The sequence below is a fragment of the Lemur catta genome, chromosome 18 (genome assembly GCF_020740605.2).
Source record: "Lemur catta isolate mLemCat1 chromosome 18, mLemCat1.pri, whole genome shotgun sequence".
Taxonomy (NCBI): domain Eukaryota; kingdom Metazoa; phylum Chordata; class Mammalia; order Primates; family Lemuridae; genus Lemur; species Lemur catta.
In genome coordinates this window covers 20,843,260-20,868,433 of record NC_059145.1, presented here as the reverse complement: position 1 = coordinate 20,868,433, position 25,174 = coordinate 20,843,260, and the positions used below count along the sequence as shown (strand labels likewise).

The following is a 25,174-nucleotide window of genomic DNA, read 5'->3' as shown; positions in this document are numbered from 1 at the left end:
TTAATCATCCAACATAAAGGAGGAAACAGAGGGGGAAAGGAGCAGCTAGGGCTTCAGTTAGGAGAAGGGAGAGGGCAGAGCTGAGTCAAGTCTTAGAGTTCAGTCTGCCTTCAACTCTGGCACCAGACTACACAGAACCTTCAGCACCGGCGGCCAAGAGCATCAGAGCCGGGGAAGAATCCCTGCAACTTCAATGGAGCAACCACAAACAGCAGGAAACTTGGTAAGTGTCAGGTGTAGCCAGAAATCTGGTGCCCAGCGATTGCAGCAATACCTAGCAGTGAGTGAGTGCTCACCCCTGAGCCACGCACCTGGGAAGCCCGTTCTACACACCGTCTCACTTAATCCTCACCTCAAGCCTAGGAGGGAGACACACTACTATCATCTCCATCTTGTAGATGAGGAAACTGGGCTTACAAACTTTAAGTAACATGCCGAGTTGCAGAGCCAGGATTTGACCCAGGAAGTCTGAGTCAAAGCCAAAACTCCTAACCCACAGGCTTGTGCCCTGTGAGGACAGGCCTCCCACCCATCACCAAATAAAGCTTTTAGGAGCCACAGTGAGGTAAGATCGGGCCTGAGGCAACTCACCTTCAAGTTACACAGATTTCAGTTGGGTAAGGAAAGTCAGTAACTGGGAAATGCCATGTGATGACAATGACAGGAAGAATACATGCTTAAGGGCAAGACTGACTACATAATTTGTGGGCCCCAGGGCAAAATGAAAATTTGGAACCCTTTATTCAAAATTTTGGAAGAAGTTTAAGGAGACAGCAGAGCATTAAACCAAGTGTAGGTCCCTTTTGAGCGTGGGGTCTCGTGAGATGGAACAGGTCTCACGCCCGGGACACAGCCCTGCTTCAGAGTGTTTTATTTCTTCGAAACTTTACTCCTTGTATTTCAGTTTTACTCATCTCTTTATAAGGTTCAGAGTATGAGTCATATAGAAAATATATATATATATTTTTAAATGGAACAGACAGAGTCCAGGAGGGGTGGAAGCATGTGTACCTTTCCGGCTTTGTGCTTTACGTTGTCTAAGGGTTGGGTGTAAGCCATCAAGTGGCAGCCCCTGGAATTGCATGATGAGAGCATGGAATTGCATGATGAGAGCAATTGCATGATGAGAGCATTTGGAAGGAACCACATCTAACTGGATTCCAAGGTCTCAAACTTTAAATTGAGAGGACTGCAAAAGAGCCATCTAAACTGCTCCATACATTATGTGGACAAGCGTCTATAATTTGGGAAAGTCTCATCTGATGGATTGGCTAGTGTTTCCCAAGCATATCCTGAATGTAGGTTACTGGTGTGTGTGGTTCTTTGGATTCATTCAAATACTTTTCAAATGCACATTATGTGCCAGGCAATGTGATAGGCCTTAGGGACACAGTTTCTGCCTCTGTGAAACTTACAGACTGGACAAAGGGCAATAAACACTGAACGACCAATGTTACAAATGCAACTACAATCACAAAGAATGGTAAGTCTACAAGAGCTAGCAAGCCTGTACTACCATAGGGGAAAACAACACAAGGACCCTGTATTTTCGGCTGAGAGGACAAGGAAGGCCATAGTATTCTGAACACTCTACCAAAGCTCTTACTGGTCTCAGGGTTAATCTGAAGAACTCTGATGTCTTCAACTTATACTATTTAGAATAATTCTTCTATACACACTGGAAGAGATGGGAAAGTTCCTATGTTTAATGCAATTCCAGGTCTCAGTCTGTATAGATGCAATCCTACAGTATAATTCTTCTCCATATAAAATTTTATAGGTATGCAAAAGAAGGAGGGAGAAGATAGAAGGAGGGAAGGAGGGGAGGAGAGAAGGGAGAGACGAAGAGAGAAAAATAAGGAAAAAGGAAGAAGGAGGAGAGAGGGAAAAAGAGAAACACAAAGATCATTACCTTTTGACCACAGAATAGCTTTAAAATATAACCATTTTCTTTTTTTTTTCCTCCTCCTCCAAAAGCCTGAAAACACTCTTAGAACCACTCATTGCTTCTATCACTGTAGTGTCTTAACATTATTTTAACAGAGCTTTGTGTGTGCAAATAATACTAAAACCAGAAATTGTGCCTCTTTCCTGAGAAGCATCTATCTAATCTGATTGTATATATGTCAAGGCGATGTGTGCAATATGTATGTCAACAGTGCTTAAGTAATATCTTGTCTCCACTTGCTTCTGATTTCTTTGAATTCTCATATTAACCTCTCATTTTTTTTTCTTAAAACAGTGCTGGGATTTTCCCTCTTTGAAACTTGACAGACACGTAAGATATTTCAGTTCTTGCTATGAAGCACTAAAGCAAACTGAAAATATCGCCAGCCCTTTAGTCTCATTAGTTTCCTTTAAACACCTACTTTGCTGGTATAAGCTAATGTGAACCTTTCTCACCCTGTTTAAATTCCAACATAAAATTTGTACACAACAATAAAACATGTGGCTCATTTGTCATGCTTCCATGAGCAACTATGTCACTCACACCAAGAAGCACGGGCTGGGTGTGCAGAGTGATTTCGTTCCCATTTCACATCACTCAATTGAGCTTTCTGGAGAAAAGCTTTTAACAACCACATCTGGCCTTTAATAAATCACTGCACTTTGTCTTCCTGCCAAAACTCCTCCTTTATCTAACTTACATCTTCATGATGAGATAGGAAATCATGCATTATGGTGGTGACAAACAATTGTAATTATGTCATTAGTAGCCATTTAGTCTACAAAGGTGTTCAAAAAGGAAATATAATGCAAAATGAGAAATATAGGATAATACATTGATCACGGTTCTAATCCGCTTTGACTTCATGAGTGTAAAAAGCACAGCAGGCAGTAATGGCACACCACTTTACGAACTATACAGCTATTTTATTCCCCTATCTACTTAAAAATAAAAAAGCATTTAATAGCTTGATTTAGACATAAAAATTATTTGTGATGCCTCGCTGATTATAATATTTATTTTTCAACTGCTCATAGAAGTGACTTTCTGTGTTAGGAAAGAAACTTGAGTTATTTGGGTTTAGAAACTTAACTGCACATACATGCGTGTGTGTACATACACGTGTGTATATGTGTGGGTATATATGTGTATTTATGTGTAGGTGTAAATATATATGTATATGCATATATACACACAACACACACACATATATATTCCTAAAGGCATCAAACTTCACAATATACCTTCTCTAAAGATTCCAAATCGTTAAGAAAAAAAAAAAACTACAAAATAAAGATTGATAAAAATATGACTATACTTACGGATAAAATATCCTTCCTCCCATCATCTTTCACCACACAGTTTAGAAATAAGGTTTCAAAGTAAGTAATTACTGCGGTGTTCCTAAAGTTCTAAAACCCTGTGCATTTCTTCAAAGTCAATAAAAATCAAATGCCAGGTTCCACACAGAACATAATTCCAACACCCACCCAGGAGGAAGCACCACTAACAAGTGGGTGGGGGAAGGGGGCTAAAAACCTTTGATAACCTACAACCTTCTCCGAGGGAACATGATGAAATTTCCTCTTACCACATCTCAACCTTTGAAATGCATACACCTAAAATATGTAAGTACAATGAATCAGAAGGCGATGTGGTCAAACTTTAACGAGGGCAAAGTCATTTTACATGTAACTTCAGTCAGCTACTTCAACCTCCGCACTTCTTACAAACCTTCATTTTCCCGTGAAATTTCTACGAGACTCTACAAATGACTCTATAAGTCATTTAAAAATTTCTTCATTGGTTAATTCAAAAAGTATCTAGCAACTGCCTACCATGGTCCACATCAATCTGTTAATCTGAAGATAATTAAGATGTAAACACAAGGACAAAAAGTTGAAACTTGAAACACGGATGCCAAATGTAATTAACACATATTAATAATTATGACCATTATTTACAGATACATAAATTTTTCTTAATATGATAAGCTTTCATTCTTCACCTTGCAGTTGGCAGCATATGTTTTCCTGAAAGAGTTTGGAGCTGAACTCATTAAAAAAAAAATGTTTTGGTGAGTATGTGAAATATTATGTTTATGTCACCAATATTGAGGTAAATATTGTCAATAACATTAACCTGGCTGATTCAACCCAGGGCTGGCATGAATGCAATGAAACCATTTATTTCAAAATTTTCATGAATTTAATCTAAAAACTAGGTGGTTCACTGGATTGGGTGTTTACAAGGCACATACCTTGTCTGTTTTATTAATTTGTGTAGAATTATTCTTTCACATGTACTTTTATCTGAATATAAGACCTCAGATTTTCAAAAGATGCTTGGCAAGTAAAAGAAGCTGAATTTTTTTCCATTAGTTTTATTTACAAGGAGAACAAACTCCCAGACCAGTAAAATACATTGTGTTAGATGTAGATCACCTCCCCTTCCCCGTTTTTCAATTCACTTGGGGAAGAATTAGGAAGTGGCTATTTCAGACAAAGAAAGTAAAATCACAATAATAAACAGAGGCTTCAGAAGAACATATCCGGCGGGGGAGGGGGTGTCTAAATTTTATAAAAACAGAATAGTCTTCAGTCAAATTTACCTACATGCTCTCATGGCTTGACTTTCTGCTAATCGGTCTGTCTCGTGTCTAAGGATGAGTCCTTTAGTACCGGAGTCTCCCCTACCCCCACTCAAAAAACTTTGACATTTAGAATTTTATTTTTTCTAAGAAAAGCTTATCTGAAACTCACATGCTTCTCTAGTTACATATGAAAGAAACTGTACTCACATCAACATTATCTTTATTTATCAACTCCCCTGCACACTGCCCCGTGGGTACTAACAGTTCAAAAGTTCAAAAAGGTTTTTGAAAATAAACCAAGATAGAAAACAGGCACCAATTCCTATTTGGAACTTACATTCTCGTGCCTTCTAGCATTCTCTAGATGATGGATCAAGAAGAATGATAAAAGAGAGACAGTGAGGCAGCTGCCAGGGGAGGGTATCAGTTGGTGGGGACGGCATTTCTCAGACTGACTGAAAAATTCGTCTTGTCCCCAGAAGCTGTCAGGCCTAAGCACAGGACCGATCTACATATCACACCTCAGGATGAGAAGCAGCAGCTGAAAGCCTCATTCACTCAGAAATCCTTCCTCCTTTTTATTCTTCTATTTTTCTTCTCTTTTATTCTATTTTTATTTGCTGTTGCTTCCAACATTCCTTTCTGGGCTTTTGTTAGCCTCTCGAAAGCAGTGGCGGAGAAAGCATGCAAACAGGCCTGTGTGCAGGACAACCTTCTCCCAGCCTCTCGAAATATCTCTGCTCTCGTGCTGGACTGATTGGTTGATGTCTTCCTTCTCTAAATCTTGTTAAAACCTGCATCTAAAGGATGAGGATCTTGCCATTCAACCAACGGAGTGGGATACCTTTCTTCAAACAGATAAGGTGAATGGACACCACAACGCCAATTTGAATCCACCTGCCATAAGACACTGGGACCTAAGCAGCCATCACTTCTTCCTCAGGGCACCAATGCAGTCCAGTTGGAAGACAGAGTTATTCTGCACAAGGAGTTATATCCCCCAACTTCCTCACCAGGCTATAAACTCCTTGAGGGAAGGAATGACACATAAACATCTTCCTCACTTGGTGTGCTGGCAGGCTCTGAGCTGGGGCTCGATAAACCTTAGTGAGTGCAGTTAATTGTCCTAATAATTCTACTTCTGGCTTAAAGAAATTCTTGTGCATGCCAGAGATGTTTATTGCAGTAAAAACAAAATTGTAAACTTCTATCAACAATGGGATGAAGAAGCACAATTTGTTATTAAATGACAGAATACTGTATAGACTTCTAGCAGGGTAAGTGGGAGTTACATATGTTGACACTGTATCTTTTTCAAAAACCATAGTTGAATAAAAAAAGTGTGAAGTAGTCAGGATACAATATAGTTTGATATTAAACTTGTAAACTAAATACACACTCTCAAAAAGGGGCTACCTGTTTAAGTAAATGTATAAAATTGGAATGGAATGAGGTACCCCAAACTCCTGATGGAATTTGCTCCTGATGTAAGAGGAAAGGCAGAGGGATCTTAACTATCACTGAAATGTTTTATTGCTTTTAAATCCATCTAGAAGCAAATAGAACAAATGTTAACAATTGTTCATTTAGGGTGGAGGGCGTCCAGATGACTGCTAATCCTTGTACTTTCCTCTAACTTTTACAGGTCTTGGACTCCCCACTCACTGTACCCCCTGCCAATTTAATTCAGAGATGGTTTGAAAATCCCTCCATCAACTAGGTTGTCTTTTCACACACACTTAGCCAAGCGTCCTCTTCATTAGATGAAAGATTTTACAAGCAAAGCCAAATCGGTGTCTCAAAAGAGGAAGTTTAGTGTTTTGTTTTGTTTTGGGTGGAAATATCATAACGTAAATTCATCCGGAAATCAGGAATAATGATTTCTTCCAGTTCGGAAAACCCTAGTGTGTTCATGGGTGGCCTGTGCATGCCCCTCCGCCTCTTGAAATGACCAGAAGCTGTTCTCAGTTCCAGCTGGGACGGGAAGTGTACAACCCTGATATAACAAAAAGCTCACCTGCACCTCCAAAAGCTGGAGATAGTGCGTTCCAAAAAACATGTGGCTCACCGTTCAAAGCCTTTGGGTGATAGCTGGTAAATGGTGAAGAAATGGGGCAACGTGAAAATGAGGGAACTGGTTCAAGATCTGCACTAGGACTAAAGGATTATATGACATCAATAATCCTTCTTTTATATATATACATATATATTTGTGTGTATGTGTGTGTATATATATATCTCCTATATTTATAAGAAAGAGTTTATTCTCACTCTGATAAAAAGTAAAGGCCCCAAGGAATGATAGAATTCCAAAGACAACAAAACTGCCCATCAAAATAAATACTATGTGAACAGAGAATTTTGAAGATGATCGATTTTATTTGCTTGTAATAATACTAACACCAATGATAACAAAAGATAATGTATTTCTAAAGCAAAAGAGACTTATGGTAACGACCTACAGATAATTACCTTAAAAAGGGGGATGGCCATGGGGACCCCAATGCCTTGGGTTATTTCTTTTGGAAACAGGTCTTGGTTGTTATCTCTGATATTGTTAACTTGTTTCCCAACAGTCATAGGGCCAAGGTGCAGGTTTTCTTTAGTGACACTTGACCAGGCTTCTAAAAATATTGTACAAAGGCCATTAAGCAGCCCCCCGCCCCAAAAAAAAGAAAACCAGAAAAAAAAAAAAAACAAACCCATAATTGTTGACTTTAAATATGCAGGCAAAAGTCACAGTAAATAACAATAATTTTCTTGGAATATTGTTCCATACAGCATTTCACAGAAATCCAGCATACAATTTGTGAGAAAGTGCAGGCAAATTAATTGTATACTTTCACCTTTTCTTCTCAACTCACATATAAGAAGAATAACATTTTACCCCACATGGAGAAGCCCCATAGGCCTCATAGGGTTTTGAAAAGCAACTAATCAATAGTATCAACTGAACCTGAGATTAGATTAAACGGCAGACAGAGGCAAACAGCCTATAACTGCTAAGAATCCTCATTCCCACGGCTTTCAAGCTCCTTTTCCCTGACGGCAGGCAATAGAGTAATATGGTTTATCGTGCAGAGACTGAATCTGGAACAAAATGCCACCCCCAGCCCAAGGACTGACACTGGTAGTGGTTTGTGCAATACCTCCCTCCAAAGGCGCTGCACCAGCGAGCAGCCACCAACACCCACACTCCCATCCATCTGCCTGGCAGGCCTGACGTGGAGGACTCAGCAAGGACAAGGGGCAGGCAGGCATGGCCCCAAACTCAGAGTGAGCCCCAGGTTCAAGTCCAGGCTCCTATACTTAGTATCTGTGCGACTGTGGACACGTGGCTGAACTTTTCTGATGCTTGCCACCCTCCACTACGGAAAGGTATAATAATCGCAGCTACCTCTGAACACAGTTGTGAATACAAGGTATGTAAATTGTCCAGGCTCTGTGCCTACTATTATCTCATCAAGGGAAGCTATGTTCTGTGCGTCTAAACCATCATCATAATAAGAGAAAAAGCAGTAGCTGCCATTTATCGAGCAATTACCATGAGAGACACACACATGCCCTTTCTAGATTGCACAAGCCTGTGTAGAAATTCACAGCATCCCCATTTTACAGATGGGAAAACTGAAGCTAAAGGAATAACTTGTCCATACACCCAGCCAGCAAGGAACAGGTGTTGGATACTGATGCTACAGCCTTAGGCCTTAAACCAGTGTTCAATTGTTTCTGGCTACACATCAGAATCACTTGCAGAACTTATAAAACGCCAATGTCCAGATCACCCTCTGGGCCAATTAAATAGGACTTACTGGGGTGGAGGGCCCAGGCATCAGTATTTTTTAAAGCTTTCCAGGTGATTACAATGTGCAGCCTTGTTTAAGAACTGTTCTAAGTTACTGTACAACACAAGGCATGTGGTCCTTCCCCAATGTATTCGTTTCCTCTTGCTGCTGCAACAAATTATCACAAATTTAACAGCCTAAAACAACACACATTTTTTATCTCACAATTCTGGAGACCAGAAGTCAGAAATGAGTTCCAGTGAGCTGAATATCAAGGTATCCAGAGGACTGCATTCCGTCTAGGACAGAATCTAGCTCCCTGCAGCCTCGAACTCCTGGGCTCAAGGGATCCTCCTGCCTCAGCCTCCCGAAGTGCTGGGATTACAGGTGTGAGCCACTTTGCCCGGCCCCTTTTCTACTTTAAGGACCTTTGTGATTCCACTGGGCTCACCTGGATACTCCAGGATAATGTCCCCATCTCAGAAGTCAGGTGATCAGCAATCTTAACTCCATGTGCAACCTCAATTCCCCCCTGCCATGTAACATATCATATTCCCAGGTTCTAGGGATTAGGATGCAGACTTCTTTGGGGTACATTACTCTGCCTCCCACACCTGGCAATTCTGCCTTGAGGTCAGGATTGTGGGCAAAGCGACACAATCCAAAGGTGACTTGAAGCCTCCTGCTTGCTTTACAGTCTTGAGGGGAATACTGTACTTGACCCTGAAACTTAGGTGTCAAGTACAGTGCTTGGAGCATAGAAGGTGCTCAATAAATATTTGTGGAAGGAAGGAAAGAAAGGCTCTTACATTTCTCCCGCCACAACATTTTATATTGGATATGCTATTGTGTTCAATAAAGAAAGAGATAACCCAGGTTGTTTCTAATTGGATAGTCACATGAGAAATTTCTGCTTGGTTCTAAATGCAGCAACTCCACACTGCTCTCGCATTGGGAACGACACGCCACCCATTCTCCCCAGCGCACAGAAGCCTGCATCTAATTTTACAAGAGCTTGGAAGTAATATGTCCTCTAACTTGAATTTTCTTTGCCAGTGGCCACCACAAAAACAAATGGCTTTCAGTAGGGTGCTTTTCACTGCGTTTGTGTATTGGGTTGTTTTTCTGAGGCGGGGGGTGGGGGGGGGTGGGGTGGGGGGAGGCACTTATTAAAAAAATCATGCTTCTAATCCTTAAAAAGACTAAAATAGTTTCATCCTTTCATAACCTGTCATCACGCATGTTTTTCTAAAATTAAACACATATGGCTCAAGCCAGAGTTACATTATGCACCATATTATGTAATTATCTTTTCAATTTATTACTCCTCAAAATAGAAAAAGATTAGTCCATGTTTCTTAAGTCTGAGTAAACATATGGCCTGAGGATTGTAAATGACATCCTATCTTTAAAAGAAGTTCCAAGACTAAACAACATACAATACTCCCTTCGGAAAGGCCATATGTGGTATCAGGGTTGTGAGATACAGAACTGTGTGTGTGTGTGTGTGTGTGTGTGTGTGTGTGTGTGTATACATCTTTTTGCTTTCTGGCCATGTCTTTGATGCCGTGAAATATTCCTGCTGGCAGATCATAAACAGCACTAAAATAGGGACCAAAAAAAAAAAATCTCCATTTCAGCATTTCCTATTAGCCTAGTGCGCTTGGGTCCTGTTTAATCCACAAGGAAAAGATCCTCACTCATCTGGATGTTGTACAAGAAACACCCATCTCTCTATAATTCACGAGCTTTGTGCCCGCTTCCCTGGCAGCCTGTGTACACCCCAGTCTTCATGTAACCCGGTGATTTAAGGCCTCCATTGAGACCTTCTGCTTGATCACTGTCCCTTTCTTCCTCATCAGGGAAGAGAGGAGTCAAGCGGGGATCCTCGTTGCTGCCAAGACTCCCTTCCCTACAACTACATTAAAGTTACTCTGGAGGCTCCCACCAGTGTGCCGCTCAGTTAAGGGCCTGACAACATCCCTATCATCAAAACCACTCTTCAGGGGGGGTTTGCAACGTGAAGACTTTTCATTTGCAACAGGCGGAAATTTTTGCATCAGGCTGCCAACCATAAAGGAAATATTTCGGAGACAATTCAAACTCAAATCAGTTTAATTGTTTATTCTGTGTTGAGGGATATCAGAAATAAAATGCTGTGAGTGGGTTTCTAGTGCCGTTATACTCCCCTTCGCTAGAAAGGATGATTTTAAGAAATAATAATTTTTAAGAAACGCAAGCAAGTTGAAAACCAGCTAACCAGGCTTGCACAGAGCCACTACCATGCATGCACACAGTCACAAGGTTTTTAAATATACATCGTGTGGATTTCAGAATTCTTTCCTTCAAGAAAATATAATTCCCAATGGGTTGATATCAATAACTTGCAATAGTGTTGCAAAGCAAATTTTAAGAACAGAGCATCTGATAACGTTTTATTGATCAAAGTGGAACCTTTTAGATGAGATAGTAAAACAGTTCAAGGATATTTTGCTCTGCCATGAAGCAAGAGTTACTCATTTTCAGAGCATAAAGGCAATCCTTCCCGTTTGCTCTGAATGGGTAACTAGAGGCGGGGGAGAGGGGAGACCAGATTCTCAGCCTATCATAATCCACAGTCAAATACGGAGAGCCTGGTTTCTAATCACTAGGATGACACTACAGTCCACTAAAAATAAACCACGAAGTTGGCTAGAATAAGATGTATCTTAGAGGCAGAATCAATGAACAAATCTTTTGGGCTACATTCTACGTTTACTGAATCTTTGGAACCAGAAATGCCATGTTTTAGGTTATTTGGCATTTCATCATTTAATACAGATCAACGCTGACATTCCCCAAAGATGTGTAACAGTCCAATGAGGAAGGAATATTTAACTGCAGAGTGTTATGAATGACAGGGGTCTCTTTTTGGTGGGGAGGCTCTCAGCGCAGGGCCGATGTACTTGCTGTTCTCCTTCAGGAATGCTCTTCCCCCTCAGAGAGCCTCGTGGCCCCCTTAAGACTCACCATCCTTTCCTTCCTTAAAGTCCTTAAGTAAAAATAGCGCATTCCTCACTCACACTTTCCACTGCTTTGCCCTGATTTATTTTCTCCATACCACTTACCACCACGAGACACATCGTGTGTTGTTTGAATTCTGCCTCCCCTTCCACAATGCGAGTGCCATGTGATCAGGAAGCGGTTCTGTCTGCATGCTCAGTGCGTGACATGGAGCCTGGAACGTAACCAGCACTGAGGTATTTGTTGAGCGAAGAAATGCACCAGCGAATGAACAAATGAGTGAGTGAGTGAATGGGCTCACACTACAGCCTTCGTGTCCCCTTTGCCAGGTAAATCTGTCCATGGCTGTACGATCACACTAAGGCTCCTCTAGGTTTTGAATGAAGAGAAGCCTGAATCTCAATCACTTACCTTGAAAGAAAGAGATCTCAGGCTCTTCTGAAATGAACAGTGAGAACATTTAAAACAAAACACCTTGGAGTAAAAGCAATATAGCCCAGCAGTCACGTGTTCTAACTGTGGGGTGGGATGGCCTGGGTTCAAGCCTCAGTTCCTCTCTTTAAAAGCAGTGTGGCCTGGCAAGTTATTTTCTCTCTTCAAGTCTCAGCTCTCTTACCTGTAAAATATGGCCCAAATCAGGACTTAACCACTCAGAGTTTGGGAAAAGACACAATAAGGTATTGCAAAGAAGCACAATGGTCACTAAATTGTACCTAAGTTATTTTCTATCTCAAAAAAGCAAATAATTAGACTGAAAAGATTTGAGATATTATTGATCTTTTGATATTTTTTACTGAATTAATTGCCCATAATTTTTTTTAAAAGGTAAAAAAAAAATTTGTTTCTGTATCAGAGCTGATTACAGCATTTATAGATTTCAGGTGAATTATTATTTTTGTTACGAAATTTTTTCTATTCCAAGAAATTATGGTGTGCTTTAAGATGTAGCTTATCTTTCCTGATGCAAATGTAATTACGAAAGACTCTGCCTTCTTCATTCACCAAAAGTTAGTAAAAAGGAGCATCCATGTGTTTTTAAAATTGCTGCGCAAACTAGATCAATGTTTCCCATGTCCTCCCAAAGGAATTATGAAACAAATGTCAAACACTGCTTTAATACATTTTTAAGAATTCCCCCTGAACATTGATTTTGTGTTTCTGATGTATCTGAGGGCTGTCTCATGGAATAATCAGGACTTCAACTGGAATATGCTTTGTTGTTCCATGACAAAGTTGAAAGACACATCATATTTTTGTCCTTTGCATGAGAAAGCAATAAATCTCTTTTCTCCAGAATATTTTTTATATGGCTTTTTTTTTATGAATGACTGGTGTTTATTTTCTCACCTAGCGCTCATGTTGGAAGCTGACTGGAGGTATGCCTTATCATGTCTGGCTTCATACATGTAGCAGACAAGCCGTTGTCTCCAAGAGATGCAGGTTATTAGGCCTTGCTTTAGGGGCTCCAAGGTTGGTTGTGTGCAAAGATGTACAAGAATCAATCCACTCTCTGAGGGGTACGACAGGATGTAAAATAATTTTTAAATTCACAATATAAGTATCCATAGGCACACTTTGGCATCACACAATACATAGGAGGCAGGTCTACAAATCTGTAACCCCCTTGCTCCATTCATTTCTTCCTTATGTGTCTGTACCAGTTCACTCTCCAGGATAAATAAGCCTGTTGTGGAATTACGCTAAGGTTGAATGGTCTTTCTACCTTATTTTCTGACCACTTGAGGCTGGCAGGTGCCAGGGGAGGCCTCTTACAGAGAATGACCTATAAAAAGCGGCATCAATTAAGTCCTCCTCCAGTGTGGCAGAACAAACAGGCACCACCAGCTTTTGAATGATGGAAACTTCAATTCCAATCCAGCTTCAGCCACTTAGAACTCTGACCCCAGGCAAGTCACTTAATCTCTATAAGCCCCAATTTCTTCATCAATAAACTGGGGTGTGGGGAGTGGGATTCCCAATGCGCATCCCACCCGCTGAGAGGTGGAGACATCAAGTGAGATAATGAACGTTACAGTGCCCATCATTGTGACTGATATGTAAAGCCCCAAAGCCTCAAAAATGATAAGGAATGTCGTTATTACTATTAAAAGTAGAAGTGCTTCTAAACAGAGCAGTCACTATCTTGCCCTGTGGCACTTGTCTCCTCCTACAATCTTTAAAATGACCCATTTTTTGGACAAATAGCTCTTTCTCCTGTTTGGCATTCTATTCAAAATCCTTGGGACCTTCACCAGGAGGTTGAGGTAGCATGGGGACACCTAGACTTGGTCCTTGTAGCTGGGCACCCCTGGGCAAGTTATTCCATGTCTCTCAGTCTCAGATGCCCTGCCTGGAACTCCACAAGGGCTCAAAGTAGCCATCTCCCAAACTACCTTCTGCAAAGACATCGTGGGGTTTATAGGGTGGGGTGAAGGACCGATTTCTAGGACTGAGGTATCTGTCGTATTCAGGGGCACATTCTGATCAAAGGGGCCCCAAGGCTTTTCCGCCTTGATCTCAGTGCTATGACTCTGTCAAGGAGATGAAAACAACACAGCATTCTGGCCACAGCGGGCTAGACCAAGGCCCGAAACGTAAAGCCAAAGGCAACCACAAATGAGGCACAAGAAAGCCCAACTACCCTTTGAAGTAAATGTTAACCAAGAGGGATGCGCCGCTCTGAATACTTCAAGATGATGCAACCAAATCCTCTCTTTGGGTAAGCAAAAACAAAAGACATGGAAAGAAAAGACAGGTCCCCCATAGAGGTTGTGGTCCGAAACGAGACTGGGCTCATCCTTCACACCTGGTGAACTCCACCATACGATGACCCCCGCCTCTCCTCCACCTTCTTACAGGGTACCCCGACAACCACTTACACTGCACGTCAATTTAAGAAGAAAATAGGCAAGCGAGAATAAACACATTTGATGTTGAATATGTTTGTCTAATTAAAAATATTGTCCTGCTTAATATAGGCTAACCGGCTGGAGAATTAATGGGCCACCTGTGCACATACGTAGTAAGCGTAAAAAACAAAAGCAGGAGTTTCGATAGGTGCTTTGTCTCCTGATGTGTAGGAATGACTGCCCAAAGTCATGCACAGGGCTCTGTCTTTTGAAAACACATGGAGATGGAGGGAGGGGATGAACAAACAAGCAAACAGAACCAACAATAAGCCAACTAGCTATTCAGCCAATTAAAACACAAACACACACACACAAACACAAATAACCTCAATACCCAAGCAATAAAAAACTTGCTAAATAAATGACACTTCATCCACATGACGCAATGCTGAGCTGCCATTCAAAAGGATGGTACGCATCTACATGAACAATGTAGCAAGATGTCACACGCATGTGTGTCATGCATACACACACCCACACAAATATATACATGCATACAAAAGGAGTACTTTTACTACTTGTTCAATTTTCCTTCTCATCCCCCAATGGAATTCGCTCCCCCAATATTTTATTAGAAAAATGTTCGAACATCCAGACAAGCTGAAAGGAAAACATAGAGAACACCCATATCTGCATCTTAGATTCCACCAATTAACAATGTCACTCCCTTGCTTTACCATATCTCTATCCATCTGTTTTGGTTTTTGACACAAATCAGCCTAAGTTCCACAATATATTTGAAGGGAAAAAGACAAACTACCAAACAGCATGTAGAGTGTGACCTCATTTAAAAAAATATATATGGGTGTGTGCTCTTACATGCCTAGAAAAAAACAATGGAAGGAAATACCACAAAATGTTACCAGTAACAATTTTTATATCTTTTTTCCCTCATTACCTATATGTACTTTTTTTTCTTTCTCATTTTCCTGAGCAATAAACATTCAATCCTTGTGAAATAAATAGATACACAATTAAGGGAAGGAGCCAAGGATGAGAGGAGAAATTCGAGGCAGGCGAGCAAGACGCAGGACGGAAAGGAAATCTTCGATGCCATCGATACGTCCCCTCCTGGGCTGTGGCAGCTTGCACAGCCTGGGCTGTGGCTGCATGCTAAAGCCACCCACGGGAATCCTGGTCACCAAGGGCAAAGAAAAGCCACAGAGAGGACTCGACTCCCAGTCCTGCTAGCCATCCAAATCGTTTCACATCAGATTAACGATTTTACAGATGTAGTTCTAAAACAACTTCCAATCACCTCCCTGAGACTGTCAGTAGAACGGGATGGGGATTTCCTGTTTCCAGGCTCTGCATTTTGGCCAGGTGTCATAAACAATCCACCGCATGAGGTTCCCAGTGCACAAGTTCAACAAGGCCACTGTCCTTTGCCTCTGCACCCGGCTCTGTGCCCTCCGCATCAGAAAGCACGTGGTCAGCATCCACCTGGGCCCCAGCCTCTGGCTGTGGAAGGCCAGGAAAACCCCAGCCACAGGTGCATGGCCCAGACCTGGGGCACTTCTGCACCCCACACAGCAGTGTAGTGTACGTATCCCCAGTCTTTGGCCTCCGTGCCAACAAACTCATCTGCCAAGTCAAGGACTCACGGGGTAAGGTTTAGGTCTTGCTTCCAATTATCAAGAGCGGGGAACAAATGCAGAGAAATGCCTCTGGTCTGAGGAATATTCTGACATAGCTCTTGGAGTCTTCTAAACATGCCCCAGGCTGCTAAAGGGAAGGGACAAGGGGAGAGGGATATCTCTTTTGAGCCTTCCCTGTACAGGTGGGATGTGCTGATGACAACTCCATGGGTAATGAATAATAAGACAATCACAGAGCAAACAAAATAAAAATAACTTAGATCAGGCCCTTAAAGTTTTAAATAGCACTCACTGATGGATCAGCAGAATCTCATAGCTTTGGGGGTTAGTTTTCAAATCCTGCATCTGGCTTCATTTAATAATCCATTACCATGTTCTCATTCAGAATACTATTATACATTTTCCAAATGTTTTGTTACTGTTGTTCATTTAAAAAAATTGAAAAGGCACACCCAAAGTATCTGTAATCATACCCTATGAAAAATCCAGGTACTTGGAAGTGTAAGATTAAGTTGCCATTGATATCTTAAGAGTCATCTGTATTAGAATCCCACCCCCAACACACACACACACATGCGCACACACGCACACACGTATTCAAAAGAAGGGAAGGGGATCTGTACTGAAGTATACAATAACCCACTCCTTGGAAATTCACAAGGCACAGGGCTGTATCAGGGGTTCTGAGATATTCTCAATGAAACAAAACAAGTACAGCCCAAACTGGTTTGTTCAGAGGATCCTTGATTTCCTCCACAGATTACTTATTGAAAGTCCTATGAAAAAGAAATGAGGATCCCAGTGATTAAAAAAACAAACAACTAGTATCTTTCAGTATGATAATTTTTCAGTCTACAAGTGATGATTATAATTTTCACTCCTGTTGATAGCAAAATATGTTTCATGAAACCATGGAGGCTTTATAAGATATAGACATAAAAACAGGTTTTTTGAACCTGGGTCTTTGATGTGCGAGCCAATATTTACACAAATAAAACCTAGAATGTTAGAGCCAGGAGGGAAGGTAGATAGCATAGGATCCAACTCTCTCATTTCACAGAGAAGGACACCGTGACTGAGAGATTTAAGTGGCTCGTGCAAGGGTACAGGGACACAAATGGCCCCGTAACACCAAGGGAACAGAGAAAGAGACTGAGACAGGCAGACTCATTATTAGGAAGAGTAAGTGTAAGCAGAACACAACTCAAGAATTAGCTGTTCTGTTTTTCTATTACAGCCTTTAGCATCTGATGTTTGGGTCTTTCATTATAAAATAGTCAAGACCACAAACTGCCCTTAACACCACAAAACACATAATCACCCCTCAAAAAGAACCTCAGCCCTATAACATAAAGGCCACTTTAAAACACTGATAAAACAAACCACTTAAAGAGCAACCACTTGGTTTGTAAGTAAACCATTTGGTTTGGTTTTAAAATAGGACTTCAAAGGGGCTCAAGATAACAGAAAGCTGAGACTTCAGCATCTTTCATCACAGGAGTGATAGACCCACTACTATCACCATTTGTGAAGAAATATTTACCAATTTTCTACTTTGTGCCAGGCATTGTACTTAGAGACCAGAATATAACAGTACCTGGAAAGTTACATTGTTGCCTTTTGGAATTAGGGAGGAGACAGATAGCAATCAAAATAGAAACAAAGATATGTGTAAAATATACAGAAATGAATGCCACAAATGCAAGTTATATGGGGCTAGATGAAAATATAAGAGGAGTGTTGAGATAGTCAGGAATTGTTCCCAAGGAGGTGACGATTGAGCTGAGAGCTGAAGGGTAGGAGTAGGTGAAGGAGGCATATTCCAGGCAGAATGAACTACATAAGCAAAGGCCCTGAGGCACTCGGAAGTGAAGCAGGATAACCTGGGTGGCTGCAGTAGAAAAAAAGGTGCGGAGGGGAGGGCATAGAGGGAGAAGCAGCAAAACTTACACCATGAAGGCTGTCCTGAGCCTGTTACAGAATTTTGTCTTTCTCATGAGGGTAGTGGGAGGTTGGTGAAAGGACCTCAGCTTGGTGCACAGGTGAGTGGGACATGATCACATTTGCATTTTGAACAGATGACTCAGGCTGCTGAATAGAGGGCACCCTGGAATTGGACCAGTCAGTCTCTGATAAAAACAAAAGCCCAACCTTATACACTAGATTCCTGGTATATGCAAAACACAGCGGAGTCCTTACAAAATGCTCAGAGCAGTTCTGCAAAGACGTGTCAGACAACAGGTGGAGGTGGGGACCAGAGTGCCTTAGAGTCAAACGGTACCAACGTGCAGCATCCTCAGGGCTCAGCCCAGTCGTCCACGGGATGCAAATAAACATTCTGAGCCCCAACCTCACCCACCATGGAATTTACAGATGGTTTATTCCGGCATCTGTTTCACACTGGCTATGTTCCATCGTTATTGATTTTAGACTTCCAATTATCTCTGTATTTGAGCTTGTGGACTAAGACGTGTAAGACCCGGCACCAAAACCAAAACCATAAACCATTCCAAGTTGTCCTCCTAAAAATGAGCACTGTGCTTCTGGACTATCTTCTTCAGCAGATGCTAAGGATGGCAGAGGGAAATAATAGACCATCCACACAAGCTTTTAATATCAGAACGTATCTTTCTTAAAACCACATGGAGCTTCTTGTGATTTTTTTTTTTTCACATCTGAGACAATCTCAAAGTATTACATTTCCAGCTTTTGGGAGACAAAAAATTGATTATGCTTTATATGGAACTAAATTCCTTTCAACCAAAAGGATGGGAAACAGTTAATGCATCATTTTATTTTTCTCTGCAGATCTACAAATGGGGACAGGCATCTTAGCTGGCCCTGGACTAGCACAAGTTTGGACAGAGCTGAGGCTGTTGGGTTTAATTTGGCCAAATAAAGGAACTCTCAACCCAACGAGCATTTGGTCCGCATCGCCGATTCACTTCATATTACAGATCGAGGACATCAGCAGTACTGTTTAGAAAAACTGGCAATGCTGTTTAGACAAACACCCCCGAGAAGACAGACTGTGGATAGGAAATGTGGTCTGTTGCACTGTTATCCTAGTTTTTTTTTTCCTTCTTCCTTCCCTCATGAGCGCTTTTCATGTAATTTTTACTCACGAAGTTGCCAGTGTTAATTTCTACAGGCCAAATTTGGCTCACTTATTCCTTGCCAATTCCACAGTCAAATTCTGTGTGCTTGTGCAGTGTGTGTGTGTGTGTGTGTGTGTGTGTGTTTCTCCACTGAATTGCACCTAAAGCCAAAGGGATTTCTATGACCATACACTCAAAAAGAACGAAGGCAGCATCACACTTGGGTATCTCTAATGACAAAATCTGTCTCTATTAGCAAAAACAATCAAACCGTCCAAGCTGGCAGGAGGCTCAACTCAGTAAGATGCATGGACCCCCACAGAACCTTTACAAGGGTGTGACAGAACGTCCCCAGAAAGCCCATTTGCATATTCTCCTGCACAGGAAAAAAGGCTAAGCAGAATTTTTCTGGGATTTTCCCTCATGGGCTCCGTAACTTAAATGTACTGTTCATTTTGGGGAGCTGGGTTCAAATAGCAAGGGCAGAAAACAACAATTTGTTCCTTTCTTTTGTTTTCCACAATACACTAATTCAATGCTGGTTCTTTTTTTCTATAATTATTTTGAAGTGATAAAAGGGTTGGATTTTCTCCTTTACTCAAAAGAACTAACAGTGAAAGAAACTAGTAACTGTCAGAACCAAAATATTTCATTCTGCTCACCTCAGATCCAAACACTGCTGTCAGTTACCGGAAATCCAAGGGTAGGACATAAACTCTGAACCAAGAGATTAATTTGGGGGAACACAATCTGAATATTTTCTCCAGTTACTCATTTACAGCCAATATCACTGTGAGGAATTAAGAAAGTATCGATTCAGTTATATATTTTTTTATTATTTTGTATTTTATTTTATTTTTTTGAGACAGGGTCTTATTCTGTTACCCAGGCTAGAGTGCAGTGGCGTCATCATAGCTCACTGCAACCTCAAACTCTGGGCTTAAGCTATCCTCCTACCTTGGTCTCCCAAGTAGCTGGAACTACAGGCACATGCCACCATGCCCAGCTAATTTTTCTATTTTTTGTAGAGATGGGCCTCGCTCTTGCTCAGGCCAGTCTCGAACTCCTGTCCTCAAGCAATCCTCCAGCCTCAGCCTCCGAAAGTGCAAAGATTATAGGACTGAGCCACCGCATCCCACCAGTTATATATTTTTAAGAGGTTATATATTTTAAGAATTTAAGAATCAGAAGTTAGAGGCACATAAGAAGAACAAAAGGGAAAACAATATTCCAAAGTGTATCTTTGGACCTTTGTAAAACTGTAAAGAAAAAAAATCATAAGTAGATGTTTACATAGGTCATGGGGCCCTGGGTGAAACTGGGCTGGTCTTACTCAAGGCTGTATCTAACACCTGCTCTTGACAGGTAAGAGAGAAACTGGATCCCCATGAACATCTGTCATCTCAACCAGCAGAGTGCCAAGGGCAATGTCATTCAGAGATTGGTCTCTCAATTCACCACATCATTTGCAAACAGATTTGGAGGTTTCTGGTCTAACTCAGTATTCCCCAAAGTGCGCTGTGAGTACAATGAGTGGTACATGGGATGGTTGTAGGCAGCAAATGGATGGGTAAACGCACACGCACACACACACACATACACACATACACACTCACACACACACTTTAATAGCTAGGTATTTATTTTTACAGTGTGCATTTCATTATGGTACACCTTCATACTAGTTTTCCATTTATGGCCAAATCCTAAAGTTTTCTTTTATGAAAAATGCTAGGTAAAAATAAATAACAAAAACTTTAAAGCAATTTTAACCCTAAAGCGATTTTAGAAAAAAAAATAAGGTATATTATATTCCAAATGTATAAAGATATGACAAAAATGGGGTGTGGAGTAATTGTGTGTATCTAGGATTTGACAAGTAATCATGTAGCTGCATAAAGGGTGAGGTGGAAGGTGATGAAATTCTTGTTAAAGCAAGTAAGGACCAAGAGGATGCATGACTTCTAACACCGCCAGGACACTGCAGTAGTCACTTCACGTCTCTGAGCTTAGGTGCCCTCATCTATGTAGCAGATGAAATATGTGCATCCCAAGGGTTGCTATCATGGCACTCCTTAAAAATGCTGCAAAAACCCCTCTGTGCATACATATAAACATACTGACATTAAAACATAAACACATACAGATAGGCACACAAGCCTACATATATACATATACATATATACATATACATACATGCACTGCACATACGTATCTATATATACACATTTGCATATAAGTATGCAAAACTAGACTATACCTGAGGTGATGGTTGATCAGAAAAGTAGGGAATGAGCAAAATCTACAATGAATAAAGCTGGACGCAGTGGGGTACACCTGTAGTCCCAGCTACTTGGGAGGCTGAGGAAGGAGGATCACTTGAGCCCAGGAGTTTGAGGCCAGCCTGGGCATGTAAGTGAGACTTTGCCTCTTACAAAAACAAGTACTATGAATAAAGTAGTTTTCTTGTCTGACCTGAAGCATCTGAGTTCCCACCTCCTGTCTTAACTAGCGTCTGGTCAGCCCCAGGCCCACTGAATGAAATCACAGCACTACGAGTACCTTTACATTCCTCTCAAGCTCTGCAATGTTAGTACGCCACAAGCCTCACCCTAGGATAGCCCTTGAGATGAGACTAGGAATATATCAGTCTGCAAGGGACAGACATACCAAAGGAAAATTTGTCACCATCACTCCCAAAGTTAGGTGTTTCCTGAAGAGGAGAACTGAGAAACACATTCTTTGGGAAAAACCAAGTAAGAATGAGCAAAGGAAGAATGAGACTGTAAGAGAAAGTGAATGAATATTATTTTCCTCCATTTTGACACCAGGATAAAAAAATTAAACACATTAGAGGTGAATTTAGCTAGGCAATGCCATCCTCTACCCTCAGGTAAATTTATGCCCTGTTCATAATTTCAGAAAAAAGAATAAAGCTACACATGATTTCAATATTTTCTCGATGCTAGGGCAATCTAGTTATCTTTTTATTCAATAAGACCACCAAAATTGCGTGTGTTTCCTAAATAATCTTGAATTTATACAATTTGACATTTTCTCAGAGAAGCATAAATTGTTTGAGGGCCATGTCCCCAGTGCATGACAATAAATTGCAGTGCATCCTATTTTAGGACAACCGCAATATGCAAACGTCGGTCCCCAACCAGCCCAGGACAGACACACCTGCATAATGAATGGCTCACACTACAAATATAGAGGCTGCTGGGCTCAGGACCTCCTGCCCAAAGAAATGCTGGCTCGACTCTTCTCTCATCCAAGTGGGATGATGTCACCAAGCCACTGCCCAAACCCTCTCCCAGAATGGCAGACTTACTCTTAAAACCGTCACCACCTACCATAATTCTCTTGTACGAAAACACACCCGTGTTGACCCGCCTATGATTAGCACCCCCGCGGCCCCCATGCTGCCGAGGGAGCCCCTCCATCTGGACGGCTCAGGGGGCGAGTCATAATCTCATCCCCTCCTGACGCGGCCTCGGTTTCCTATTTCATCATTTCAGGAGCTGCGTTCCTGTGAGATTCTCAAACCACCCGGCCCAGCGTCCCAAGGCAGTCTCGCCGTCACCCCGAGATCTGGGTGCTGAGCATCTTTTACTTTCCGACACCGCGACATCTTAAGGGTGTGATGTGGAACAGGAAACATTAACTCACCCGCGAGCTTCGGTCACACTTCACAGCTTTCTAGCACAAGTCAAGGACAGCAGGCAAAGGAAGCCAGAAGTCAAGGGGAGTGACAACGTAGGCACCTCGGCAGACAGAAGCGTGGAACAGCACCCGCGTACGCGTAAACGTCTCCACAAACGGCCCCAACCCCCCGCCTCCTATCTGAAAAAAATAACACACAATTTAAAATGTTCTGGCGCTTCTTGAACCGCGATGTCTATGAATTGTCTGGTGATCTTGGTAAAAGACAGACAGGTTCAGTCGGTCTGGGGTGGGGCCCAAGAACCAACATTTTAACAAGCGCCCAGATGATGCTCTTGCTGCTGGCCTGGGGACCTCGCCCCCATCCCCGCACCTCTCTTCTCACCCTCCCAGTGAGGTCAGGGGAGCCCACAACTGAAAACAGGTTTCCACCTGAGGAAGGCTGCGAACCTGTTCCAAATGAATCTGAAGTGTGGGAAAATAATCGAAAAGAAAGCCAAAGAGAACGATCGCCCAGGCTGCAACAAGTCTTTCCAATTAAACGTGGAAGGAACTAATTGATATTGCTGTTGAGCTCCCACACTTCTGGGAAGGGTCTAGTGGCTAAACTTAACAACTGGAGGAAAATAAAAAAAGTGAGTGCCTCTCTCTCTCTCTCTCTCTCTGCTGTTTAAGTCTTGAAATTCTTTCATCTCACTTTCAGTAAGACTTACCTACAAATTATGGGTTGACTGACTCTCTCTCTCTCTCTCTCTCTCTCTCACACACACACACACACACACACACACATCCTTCCTCTCATATGCAGAAAAAAACAAACGTGAACTCCAACACAAGTCCCCATGTCTAAGCTAAGACAGAGAGGTCTTTGGAGAACATTAAAACTTGTTTGAAAGTGAGGGAAGAGCCACCTGAAGCCCAATCTGACACCTCTGACCACCCGGCTGCTGCAAGGCAACCCAGAGATGCAAGGTGCCGACGCCTCCGGTCCAGCATGTTTACAACACCTCCAAACCTCTAGAGATAGTTTCACATCTTCAAAGCTCTTTCTGAGGGCAAATTTATAAATCCACACAACATCTGCAAGTCCTTCCTTCCCTGGGTGTTATTAAGCCCATTTTACAGATGAGGAAGCAGAGAGACAGACACAAGAGTTTTGGCAACTTGCCAAATGCATCATGGCGCAAGTCTGAGCGCGCATCCAATGGAGAGGAGGAGGCTCCTGGCTCCCACTCCCAAGACCGACCTGGCCACTTAGAACATCCTAGTCACAGGCCCTGAGGTGGTGTTCCTTTGGCAAAGACAGAGGCTCACCCTGGACTTCTGCCAAGGAAAAACACATTAGTCCTAAAGGTGTGCCCTCTGTCTCCCCTCCACTAACTGCTCAACTTTATAGGACATCCGGGATTAGAGCGGATTTTGCTAACACAAAGAGCATCCTCCCGCTGGTCGGCATGTTCAGACACGGTTCTAAAATGGGCACAAAAAAGACCTGAAGCAGAGTCAGAGGCCACAGAACCAGCATTGGAGGGGCAGCTGCCCACAAGGTCAATCCAGAGGCATCCTGGGCTGGCTTGTGTGTACTTTACAGACGTTACCTGCAAGCCCAAGCACCTTGTATCTCCTCCCTGCGTCCTGCAGTAACCCAGGCAGAGAAGTACTACTATGTCCCCATATTCTATATGTGATTTGATCCTGAGATGTCTTCAGTTGTATTTAGTCAGCTTGTCTTAGGGATAGGATTTCATGAGTGGCCCTAAATATATCCACAAGTCTATAAGGGTGTACAAGCAGAAACATATTTCTAATGCTAACATTTCTTCCAGAACATGAAACTTTTGCAAGAAATAGCAATAAACCGGGCCAAGAGATGCTTTGACAATAGTCTGACCAACAGTAGGAAAGAAAGAACAATGAACCGGAAACCAGGCAAAATGAAGCACCACCTCTCTGCAGTCACATAGGGACAATCCTAAATTCCAGCTTCGACTTTCAAGTCGTGATAAGGATAATGTCCATCTTTTGTAAGGCCTGGCTATGATGCAGGTACTGGGTGGGCCCCCTTCCCTATCTTATTTTCAGTCCTCAACATAACCTTGCAACATTACCCATGAGGAAACAAATTGAGAACATAGTTTTTAAAAACCTACAGAAATCCACACTCCAATTTTGCCACTGATTTCTTAGACGTCCTAGGAGAGCCACCAACATAAGGGCTGGTGTCACTGCTGGGCAGGACAACTGGTCCTCAGGATTCATCAAGCAACTGGTACTTGCCCTGTGCTCACTGCTATCAGAATAGAGGACATAGCCCTTGCCTTCAAGAATCCAATCGAAAAAGCCAAACACTTGCATGAAATGACCTCCAGCCTGGGGTGGGAGGAAGTTACAAGCCAAATATAAGAGGTAAGGAGTGATTGCGAAGAAAAGGGAAAGTTTTTCTAGGCAGAGGGGAATGCATATGGCAGATGCTATTCTCCCAGTGTTTACTAAGAAAAAGATAAAAAGCACGATTTTGAATTTTTATTGATACACTGGGAATATACTAACTTGCAAATGTCAGATAATAACCTA

At 41.9% G+C, this 25,174-nt stretch overlaps 1 long non-coding RNA gene and 1 pseudogene across 2 annotated transcripts in view; one reads left to right on the top strand and one right to left on the bottom strand.

The window, feature by feature from the left end:
- Nucleotides 1–25,174, bottom strand: part of LOC123623007 — a 342,887-nt pseudogene that overhangs the window by 170,860 nt on the left and 146,853 nt on the right. The gene's annotated exons all lie outside the window — the stretch shown is intronic.
- Nucleotides 82–6,889, top strand: LOC123623008. The gene is made up of 3 exons (XR_006729733.1): nt 82–223; nt 3,964–4,025; nt 5,021–6,889. It is a non-coding gene; the product is annotated as an uncharacterized LOC123623008 (long non-coding RNA).